At 47.7% G+C, this 12,023-nt stretch overlaps 1 pseudogene; it reads right to left on the bottom strand.

Annotated features, from left to right (window-relative positions):
- Window positions 1-1,564: 1,564 nt before the first annotated feature.
- The window catches only part of LOC134873100 (regulator of G-protein signaling 3-like), a 20,854-nt pseudogene continuing 10,395 nt past the window's right edge, over window positions 1,565-12,023 (bottom strand).

The following is a 12,023-nucleotide window of genomic DNA, read 5'->3' as shown; positions in this document are numbered from 1 at the left end:
AGACCCAGTACTTTACTTTTCCAAGTACAAAATCGGTACTTTTACTTTACCGAACCGATGATTTCTTTTTCTTTACTCAAGAAAAAGACTGGAGTACTTCTACTTTTACCCCAAATACAAGATCTGAGTACTAAATTTTACTCAAGTACAAAATTGGTACTCTACTTTACTCAATAAAGTTTTGAGTACTACTACTTTATAAGACAAGACTAGTACTTTACTTTATCAAGTACAAGCCCGAGTCTTTACTTTTCTAAGTACAAATCGAGTATTTACTTTACTCGACAAGACTGAGTACTTCTATTTCCCCAAGTCAAGATCTGAGTATCTACTTTACCAGTAAAGACTGAGTACTCTACTTTACTCAAGTCAAAACCCGAGTTTTCTACTTTACTCAAATACAGACCCGAGACTTCTATTTATCAAGTACAGATGAGTATTTACTTTATCAAGACAAGATGGTATTTACTTTTCTCAAACAAAACAAATCTAGTACTACTACTTTACTAAATTCAAGATGGTATTTACTTTACCAAGAAAAAGACCTGGTATTCATTTACTCAATACAAGACCGGTACTTTACTTTATCAAGTAAAGATCGATTTCTTTACTTTACCAAGTAAAAGACTGATACTTTACTTTACTCAAAATACAAGATCTGAGTTTCTCTCTTTTTTCAATACAAGATTGAGTTTCCTATTTTTCCCCAAATACAAGACCTGAGTACTTCTACTTTTCAAGTAAAGACCCGAGTACTTTACTTATCAAAAACAAGATTTATACTTCTACTTTCTAAGTACAAAACCCCAGACTTTTCTTTACCAAAATACAAAATCTGAGTTTCTCTTTACCCCAAATACAACTGAGTACTTTACTTTATCAAGAAAAAGACCTGATACTTTCTTTACTCAAATACAAGATCTGGTACTTCTCTTTTCAAGTACAAAACGAGTATTTTACTTTTTCTCAAGTACAAGATTGGTATCTCTTTCAAGTCAAAACCTGAGTACTTCTATTTACTAAAGTACAAATGAGTACTTTACTTTACTCAAGTACAAGACTAGTATTCTACTTTACCAAATAAAGATTTAGTACTTTCTTTATCAAGTAAAAACCCGGTACTTCTACTTTTTCCGTACAAAATTAGTACTTCTACTTTTTCAAAAAAGATCGGGGACCTTTCTTTCTCAAAACAAGATTGATCTTCTACTTTACTAAATACAAGAGATACTTCTCTTTACTCAAGTCAAAAATTGAGTACTTCTATTACTCGTCAAGACCCAGTATTTCTTTCTCAAGTCAAAATCTGGTACTTCTACTTTATCAAATAAAGTTGAGTCTTTACTTTATCAATACAAGTTGAGTCTTTACTTTACTCAAGCAAAGCCGGGACTTCTACTTTACTCAAGTACAGGATCTGAGTACTTCTACTTTACTCAAGTACAAGACCTGAGTACTTCTACTTTACTCAAGTACAAGATCTGAGTACTTCTACTTTACTCAAGTACAAGACCTGAGTACTTCTACTTTACTCAAGTACAAGACCTGAGTACTTCTACTTTACTCAAGTACAAGATCTGAGTACTTCTACTTTACTCAAGTACAAGACCTGAGTACTTCTACTTTACTCAAGTACAAGACCTGAGTACTTTTCCACATCTGCACACAGCGCCCCCTGCTGGTCTATTAAAATGTGTTCATTGATATGCAGAGGTGCATTGTGGGTCTGTGTGTCCGGACGAATATGGCAGACAGGATATACCCTTGTTTATTGTTGTATGAATTTCTGTAGAAACACTTTATTCAGCAAACAAAGTGATAAAAATGCATCAGTTTCACATTTTAAAGACGCCGTCGGAGTTAGGGAGTGAGGCAGGACCCAAAACCACATATAGATACATAAAGGCCTGATGTGTTACGGCGGAGTCTAGAACGTCAGGGCGGCCATCTTTCCCCAGGGAGGCTTTCTGGCGGGATCTGTGGAACCTGAGGGAAGGTCAGTGATCCGCACAAACGCTAATACTCTTTTCTCGCTGAAATGTTGACGGATTTACAAACAGTTTGGTTTCTTACAAACGTTATTAACGTGGTTACAATTCTATAAGTTGCACATGTTTGAACTGAAGTTGCACATGTTTGAACTGAAGTTGCACAGGATTGAACTGAAGTTGCACATGATTGAACTGAAGTTGCACATGATTGAACTGAAGTTGCACATGTTTGAACTGAAGTTGCACATGTTTGAACTGAAGTTGCACATGTTTGAACTGAAGTTGCACATGTTTGAACTGAAGTTGCACATGATTGAACTGAAGTTGCACATGTTTGAACTGAAGTTGCACATGATTGAACTGAAGTTGCACATGTTTGAACTGAAGTTGCACATGATTGAACTGAAGTTGCACATGTTTGAACTGAAGTTGCACATGATTGAACTGAAGTTGCACATGTTTGAACTGAAGTTGCACATGTTTGAACTGAAGTTGCACATGTTTGAACTGAAGTTGCACATGATTGAACTGAAGTTGCACATGTTTGAACTGAAGTTGCACATGATTGAACTGAAGTTGCACATGTTTGAACTGAAGTTGCACATGTTTGAACTGAAGTTGCACATGTTTGAACTGAAGTTGCACATGTTTGAACTGAAGTTGCACATGTTTGAACTGAAGTTGCACATGATTGAACTGAAGTTGCACATGATTGAACTGAAGTTGCACATGATTGAACTGAAGTTGCACATGATTGAACTGAAGTTGCACATGATTGAACTGAAGTTGCACATGATTGAACTGAAGTTGCACATGATTGAACTGAAGTTGCACATGTTTGAACTGAAGTTGCACATGATTGAACTGAAGTTGCACATGTTTGAACTGAAGTTGCACATGTTTGAACTGAAGTTGCACATGATTGAACTGAAGTTGCACATGTTTGAACTGAAGTTGCACATGATTGAACTGAAGTTGCACATGTTTGAACTGAAGTTGCACATGTTTGAACTGAAGTTGCACATGATTGAACTGAAGTTGCACATGTTTGAACTGAAGTTGCACATGATTGAACTGAAGTTGCACATGTTTGAACTGAAGTTGCACATGATTGAACTGAAGTTGCACATGTTTGAACTGAAGTTGCACATGATTGAACTGAAGTTGCACATGATTGAACTGAAGTTGCACATGATTGAACTGAAGTTGCACATGTTTGAACTGAAGTTGCACATGTTTGAACTGAAGTTGCACATGATTGAACTGAAGTTGCACATGTTTGAACTGAAGTTGCACATGATTGAACTGAAGTTGCACATGTTTGAACTGAAGTTGCACATGTTTGAACTGAAGTTGCACATGTTTGAACTGAAGTTGCACATGATTGAACTGAAGTTGCACATGTTTGAACTGAAGTTGCACATGATTGAACTGAAGTTGCACATGATTGAACTGAAGTTGCACATGTTTGAACTGAAGTTGCACATGTTTGAACTGAAGTTGCACATGTTTGAACTGAAGTTGCACATGTTTGAACTGAAGTTGCACAGGATTTCCAATCGGGTTGGTTTGTTAAAAACCTCTTACGTTATGATTTCTACAGGAAATTGCTGACCTTATTGAAGTGAAGATGCCAGACTTTTGTGCAGCCTACGGATGCGCTAATCGCCGTTGTCTCGAAACGAGAACCCGTGGGATCACCTTTCACCTGTAGACATTACAATATCATGATTTGTTTTTAGGATAGTCGTTAGTTACACAGGAACAGCGGGGCTATCACATAATAGTATTGCTAGATTGTTGTTGACACAAGGCTTTTTAGAATATGTTTGTTAATCACTGAATGTGTGGACACCTTTTTAATGTTTTAGTGTGGTTATCTTATTCTTAAACACACACCCCAAAAATATGACCATTTAAGTGTGTATTTGTGTCCTTACCCTTAATGTAAATGGAAATACGGATTAAAAATGTTGACAATAATTTATCTGGGAACATCTCTCACTGTTTTAAGGTTTCCCAAAACTGGAGAGATGGAAACTGGAGAGCTTTTTTTAAAAGTGTCTATTGAAAAATAAAGGTTTCAAACTGAACTTTGGAGAAAAACACTGCTCCTACATTTCCCATAATGCAACTATACTTTCATTATTAGGCTCGAGGAGCTGATTCTGTCTGTGCGCCCTGATTGGCCAGCTGGGTGTAGAGACGGGACCGGAGGAATCGTGGGTAACTGTCGCACTCCATTAGGCCGAAGATCTGGTCCTGGGCCCCCTGGAAGGAGGTGGGGTTAACACCCAGACGCAGGCCCTGACTGGTCGATTCTCTGACAGACAAGTCCACGTTGACCTGGAGACAGATAGCAGAGGATAACATGACCCATCCAAACACCAATCTGAGAACCAATCAGAGGACAGATCATAGGAACAATCAGAGAACCAATCAGAGGACAGATCATAGGAACAATCAGAGAACCAATCAGAGGACAGATCATAGGAACAATCAGAGAAACAATCAGAGGACAGATCATAGGAACAATCAGAGAACCAATCAGAGGACATATCGTAGGAACAATCAGAGGACATATCATAGGAACAATCAGAGAACCAATCAGAGGACAGATCATAGGAACAATCAGAGGACAGATCATAGGAACAATCAGAGGACAGATCATAGGAACAATCAGAGTACAGATCATAGGAACAATCAGAGGACAGATCATAGGAACAATCAGAGAACCAATCAGAGGACATATCGTAGGAACAATCAGAGGACATATCATAGGAACAATCAGAGAACCAATCAGAGGACAGATCATAGGAACAATCAGAGGACAGATCATAGGAACAATCAGAGGACAGATCATAGGAACAATCAGAGGACAGATCATAGGAACAATCAGAGGACAGATCATAGGAACAATCAGAGGACATATCATAGGAACAATCAGAGGACAGATCATAGGAACAATCAGAGAAACAATCAGAGGACAGATCATAGGAACAATCAGAGGACAGATCATAGGAACAATCAGAGGACAGATCATAGGAACAATCAGAGAAACAATCAGAGGACAGATCATAGGAACAATCAGAGGACAGATCATAGGAACAATCAGAGGACAGATCATAGGAACAATCAGAGGACAGATCATAGGAACAATCAGAGAAACAATCAGAGGACAGATCATTGGAACAATCAGAGAACCAATCAGAGGACAGATCATAGGAACAATCAGAGGACAGATCATTGGAACAATCAGAGAACCAATCAGAGGACAGATCATAGGAACAATCAGAGAACCAATCAGAGGACAGATCATTGGACCAATCAGAGGCAACAAAGAACGTCCTGCGTGGCTCTGCTATTGAGACAGATTTGGGTTTAAGGAAAATAAAACAAGAGACCGGGCTCCTGTCCCATGTTGGTGAGTAGGGTTAGCAACTCTGTTCACAACAGGACGATGCTCCCACCTGTCTCTCTGCGGAGGTGCTGATGAACTCCTCGTAGATCTAGGGTTAGGGTTACTGAGTAAATCTGTTTGAGGACAACAGGACGATGCTCCCACCTGTCTCTCTGCGGAGGTGCTGATGAACTCCTCGTAGATCTAGGTTTAGGGTTACTGAGTAAATCTGTTTGAGGACAACAGGACGATGCTCCCACCTGTCTCTCTGCGGAGGTGCTGATGAACTCCTCGTAGATCTAAGGTTAGGGTTACTGAGTAAATCTGTTTGAGGACAACCGGACGATGCTTCCACCTGTCTCTCTGCGGAGGTGCTGATGAACTCCTCGTAGATCTAGGGTTAGGGTTACTGAGTAAATCTGTTTGAGGACAACAGGACGATGCTCCCACCTGTCTCTCTGCGGAGGTGCTGATGAACTCCTCGTAGATTTTCACAGCCCTGGTCGCCATCTTGCTGAGGGGCCTTGTCCTTTTGAACGTCTCAACAGCCAACCAGAAGTCCAGGTTCTCCTCACTGAACTCTGATCTCAGGAAGTGACGGAACACTGCCAGACCGTCTGACCAATGAGAAAAGAGCATAGAAGCCGATCAACCAACAGAAACAGACAAACAGGAAGTAGAGACAAACAGGAAGTGGTGCGTCTTACATTGATTGGTCAGCAGAGCCTCCAGACTCTCGGCCCACCTCAGGACCACCCTTGTACACGGTCTGAAAAACAAAACCAACTCTACCTCAGAATGGAACCAAAAGGAACCAGCAAGAACCATCAGTAACAATCAGTAACCAACAGGAACCAGCAGGTCTCTGGTCCGGTGGTCCCTGTAAAGGACACGGTTTTCCTACCTGCTGTTCCTCAGAGCTTTCTCCAAACTGTTTCCATGGAAACAGGAGCTGTTCTTTCGTTGCTGTAGAAACAGCAGGTGGTTCCGAACGTCTGCAGCTCTGAGTAGACAACAGGAAGTAAAGACAGGAAGTAAAGACAGGAAGTAGATACAGGAAGTGTGTGTGTGTGTGTGTGTGTGTGTGTGTGTGTGTGTGTGTGTGTGTGTGTGTGTGTGTGTGTGTGTGTGTGTGTGTGTGTGTGTGTCTGTGTGTGTGTGTGTGTGTGTGTGTGTGTGTGTGTGTGTGTGTGTACATACAAACTCTTGGTCTTGGTCCTCAGTTCAAAATCTCCGAACTCGGCATCCTGAACAAACAAGACAAAAACAACTGTCAGCCTTTACTACTGGTCTCTGCTGGTCTCTGCTGGTCTGTACTGGTCTCTGCTGGTCTCTGCTGGTCTGTACTGGTCTCTGCTGGTCTGTACTGGTCTGTATTGGTCTGTACTGGTCTCTGCTGGTCTGTACTGGTCTGTATTGGTCTCTGCTGGTCTGTACTGGTCTGTATTGGTCTCTGCTGGTCTGTACTGGTCTGTACTGGTCTTTGCTGGTCTGTATTGGTCTCTGCTGGTCTGTACTGGTCTGTATTGGTCTCTGCTGGTCTCTGCTGGTCTGTACTGGTCTGTACTGGTCTGCATTAGGGCTGAACGATTTTTGAAAATAATCTAATTGCGATTTAATATGCGATTATTTTTCCAAGGTCCTCTTCTCGTGTATTTTTCAACAAACACAATAAATCAATCGTGAACCTCGTGAGGTAGCAACAGTAGCGAGGCCCGTTCTGCACAGTACCTGACGTTGTGCAGCATCTTCCTTTTTAAAGCCAAAATAATTCCACACAACTCACGTGCCGCCCCTCTGTGGTACCAAACTTCCAGCCGTGCACTCTTCTGACGAGCCTGAGGCCATTGTGCAACAGGTTCAAGCGCAGCGTTGACTTCTTTCCCTGCCTGCTCGGCTTCGCTCGGCTCCGCTCGGCTCCGCTCACAAGTCACGTGACCAGTCAAATGGCAGCCTTTGTCATATCGCGATATTATCGCAAATGCAATTAATCGTTCAGCCCTAGTCTGTATTGGTCTCTGCTGGTCTTTAGTGGTCTGTACTGTCTGGTTTTTACCTTGGTGTCATTGAGCAGCAGAAGCATCTGGTGCAGAGACCCCCCCTTTCTGGTCAGCTGTTTCGTCAGGGTGTGCGTGGATGGGCGGTGGGGGTCGGGGGTTGTGTGGGGGCTTATTCCGTGGATGGTGGACTCAGACAGGAAGCGGGTCGACCGAGGTTCCTGCAGCAGGGAGCCCTCAGAGAGAGAGCGGCGCAGCACTGACAGAAATACAAATATTAAAATCAGACGGGGGGGGGGTCTCACAGGGACATCCAGACGTGTCCTTCAACCTGTCCTTCAGCCTGTCCTGCAACCTGTCCTGCGACGTGTCCTTCAGCCTGTCCTGCTGTCTGTCCTGCAGCCTGTCCTGCGACGTGTCCTTCAGCCTGTCCTGCTGTATGTCCTGTGACGTGTCCTTCAGCCTGTCCTGCAGCCTGTCCTTCAGCCTGTCCTTCAGCCTGTCCTGCTGCCTGTCCTGCAGCCTGTCCTGCAACCTGTCCTGTGACGTGTCCTTCAGCCTGTCCTGCAGCCTGTCCTTCAGCCTGTCCTTCAGCCTGTCCTGCTGCCTGTCCTGCAGCCTGTCCTGCAACCTGTCCTGTGACGTGTCCTTCAGCCTGTCCTGCAGCCTGTCCTTCAGCCTGTCCTTTAGCCTGTCCTGCAACTTGTCCTGTGACGTGTCCTTCAGCCTGTCCTGCAGCCTGTCCTTCAGCCTGTCCTGCAACCTGTCCTGTGACGTGTCCTTCAGCCTGTCCTGCTGCCTGTCCTTCAGCCTGTCCTGCGCCCTGTCCTGCAACCTGTGCTGCGGACTGTCCTGCAACCTGTCCTGAGGCCTGTCCTGCAACCTGTCCTGAGGCCTGTCCTGCAACCTATCCTTCAACCTGTCCTTCAGCCTGTCCTGCAACCTATCCTTCAGCCTGTCCTACAGCCTGTCCTGCGGCCTGTCCTTCGGCCTGTCCTGCTGCCTGTCCTGCGGCCTGTCCTTCAGCCTGTCCTGCAACCTGTCCTTCAGCCTGTGCTGCGGCCTGTCCTGCAACCTGTCCTTCAGCCTGTCCTTCAGCCTGTCCTGCTGCCTGTCCTGCGGACGGTCCTGCAACCTGTGGTGCGGCCTGTCCTGCGGCCTGTCCTGCGGCCTGTCCTGCAACCTGTCCTTCAGCCTGTCCTGCAACCTGTCCTTCAGCCTGTCCTGCGGACGGTCCTGCGGACGGTCCTGCAACCTGTGCTGCGGCCTGTCCTGTGGCCTGTCCTTCAGCTTGTCCTGCAACCTGTCCTTCAGCCTGTCCTGCGGACGGTCCTGCAACCTGTGCTGCGGCCTGTCCTGTGGCCTGTCCTTCAGCCTGTCCTGCAACCTGTCCTTCAGCCTGTCCTTCAGCCTGTCCTTCAGCCTGTCCTGCAGACGGTCCTGCAACCTGTGCTGCGGACGGTCCTGCGGCCTGTACTGGAGCTGCCCCCCCCTTAACCTGTCTATATACACATCTTCAAAAGGAGACCAAACTGCCTTGAAAATAAAAGCATCAAACGTTTTGAATGAACTGAAATCACGGCAGCCAATAAGAGTGTTTCATAGTGATGTCACTATAGCTGACCTGCAGGTCTGAAGCTCAGCTCCACCTTTCCATCACTCTCCTTCAGGATGAATGGTGGGGGGGCTCCTGTGTCCTCCGATGTCTCCGAGGCGCTCTCTCCCTCCCCCTGCTGACGCTCCTCCCCCCCCTTATCCTTCCAGACTGGACTGTTGATACTGGAGCATGTGGGGGGAGAATGGGGGAGGAGGGTGGGGGGGGTGGGGAAGGTCTTGGAAGGGGGTGAGAAGGTGGTGTTGAGGGGGAGAGAGAAGAGGTGAGAGCTGGGGGAGTAAGGAGAGGAAGCTTTGAGGGAGTCACAGAGGGGGGGGAGAGGGGAGCAGGGCCGACAGAGAGAGAGGAGGCCAAAATCTGAGGGGAGGTCCGAGAGCTGGGGGGGGGGGGGGTGGCGGGGTGATGGGGAGAGATGAAGGGAGAGAGGAGGTAGAGACAGGACAGAGGGAGGGGGTACAGAGGGAGAGATGAAGGGAGAGAGGAGGTAGAGACAGGACAGAGGGAGGGGGAACAGAGGGAGAGATGAAGAGAGAGAGGAGGTAGAGACAGGACAGAGGGAGGGGGTACAGAGGGAGAGATGAAGGGAGAGAGGAGGTAGAGACAGGACAGAGGGAGGGGGGTAGAGAGGGAGGAATGATGGGAGAGAGGAGGTAGAGACAGGACAAAGGGAGGGGGTAGAGAGGGAGAGATGAAGGGAGAGAGGAGGTAGAGACAGGACAGAGGGAAGGGGTACAGAGGGAGAAATGATGGGAGAGAGGAGGTAGAGACAGGACAGAGGGAAGGGGTACAGAGGGAGAGATGAAGGGAGAGAGGAGGTAGAGACAGGACAGAGGGAGGGGGTAAAGAGGGAGAGATGAAGGGAGAGAGGAGGTAGAGACAGGGCAGAGGGAAGGGGTAAAGAGGGAGAGATGAAGGGAGAGAGGAGGTAGCGACAGGACAGAGGGAGGGGGTACAGAGGGAGAGATGAAGGGAGAAAGGAGGTACAGACAGGACAGAGGGAGTGGGTAGAGACAGGACAGAGGGAAGGGGTAGCGACAGGACAGAGGGAGGGGGTACAGAGGGAGAGATGAAGAGAGAGAGGAGGTAGAGACAGGACAGAGGGAGGGGGTACAGAGGGAGAGATGAAGGGAGAGAGGAGGTAGAGACAGGACAGAGGGAGGGGGTAGAGAGGGAGGAATGATGGGAGAGAGGAGGTAGAGACAGGACAAAGGGAGGGGGTAGAGAGGGAGAGATGAAGGGAGAGAGGAGGTAGAGACAGGACAGAGGGAAGGGGTACAGAGGGAGAGATGAAGGGAGAGAGGAGGTAGACAGGACAGAGGGAGGGGGTAAAGAGGGAGAGATGAAGGGAGAGAGGAGGTAGAGACAGGGCAGAGGGAAGGGGTACAGAGGGAGAGATGAAGGGAGAGAGGAGGTAGAGACAGGACAGAGGGAAGGGGTAAAGAGGGAGAGATGAAGGGAGAGAGGAGGTAGCGACAGGACAGAGGGAGGGGGTACAGAGGGAGAGATGAAGGGAGAAAGGAGGTACAGACAGGACAGAGGGAGTGGGTAGAGACAGGACAGAGGGAAGGGGTAGCGACAGGACAGAGGGAGGGGGTACAGAGGGAGAAATGATGGGAGAGAGGAGGTAGAGACAGGACAGAGGGAGTGGGTAGAGAGGGAGAAATGATGGGAGAGAGGAGGTAGAGACAGGACAGAGGGAGGGGGTAGAGAGGGAGAAAGGAGGTAGAGACAGGACAGAGGGAGTGGGTAGAGAGGGAGAGAGGAGGTAGAGACAGGACAGAGGGAGGGGGTAGAGAGGGAGAAAGGAGGTAGAGACAGGACAGAGGGAGTGGGTAGAGAGGGAGAAATGATGGGAGAGAGGAGGTAGAGACAGGACAGAGGGAGGGGGTAGAGACAGGACAGAGGGAGGGGGTACAGAAGGAGAGATGAAGAGAGAGAGGAGGTAGAGACAGGACAGAGGGAGGGGGTAGAAACAGGACAGAGGGAGGGGGTACAGAGGGAGAGATGAAGAGAGAGAGGAGGTAGAGACAGGGCAGAGGGAGTGGGTAGAGAGGGAGAAATGATGGGAGACAGGAGGTAGAGACAGGACAGAGGGAGGGGGTAGAGAGGGAGAAAGGAGGTACAGACAGGACAGAGGGAGTGGGTAGAGAGGGAGAAAGGAGGTACAGACAGGACAGAGGGAGTGGGTAGAGAGGGAGAAATTATGGGAGAGAGGAGGTAGAGACAGGACAGAGGGAGGGGGTAGAGAGGGAGAAATGATGGGAGAGAGGAGGTAGAGACAGGACAGAGGGAGGGCGTACAGAGGGAGAGATGAAGAGAGAGAGGAGGTAAAGACAGGACAGAGGGAGGGGGTAGAGACAGGACGGAGGGAGGGGGTAGAGAGGGAGAAATGAAGGGAGAGAGGAGGTAGAGACAGGACAGAAGGAGGGGGTACAGAGGGAGAGATGAAGGGAGAGAGGAGGTAGAGACAGGACAGAGGGAGGGGGTAGAGAGGGAGAAAGGAGGTACAGACAGGACAGATGGAGTGGGTAGAGAGGGAGAAATGATGGGAGAGAGGAGGTAGAGACAGGACAGAGGGAGGGGGTAGAGACAGGACGGAGGGAGGATGTAAAGAGGGAGAGATGAAGGGAGAGAGGAGGTAGAGACAGGACAGAGGGAGGGGGTAGAGAGGGAGAGATGAAGGGAGAGAGGAGGTAGAGACAGGACAGAGGGAGGGGGGTAGAGAGGGAGAAATGATGGGAGAGAGGAGGTAGAGACAGGACAGAGGGAGGGGGTACAGAGGGAGAGATGAAGAGAGAGAGGAGGTAGAGACAGGACAGAGGGAGGGGGGTACAGAGGGAGAGATGAAGGGAGAGAGGAGGTAAAGACAGGACAGAGGGAGTGGGTAGAGAGGGAGAAATGATGGGAGAGAGGAGGTAGAGACAGGACAGAAGGAGGGGGTACAGAGGGAGAGTTGATGGGAGAGAGGAGGTAGAGACAGGACAGAGGGAGGGGGTAGAGACAGGACAGAGGGAGGGGTA

The sequence above is a fragment of the Eleginops maclovinus genome, chromosome 12, assembly GCF_036324505.1.
Source record: "Eleginops maclovinus isolate JMC-PN-2008 ecotype Puerto Natales chromosome 12, JC_Emac_rtc_rv5, whole genome shotgun sequence".
Lineage (NCBI taxonomy): Eukaryota > Metazoa > Chordata > Actinopteri > Perciformes > Eleginopidae > Eleginops > Eleginops maclovinus.
The sequence above is the reverse complement of the archived record's forward strand: the minus strand, read 5'-3'. Positions and strand labels throughout refer to the sequence as shown.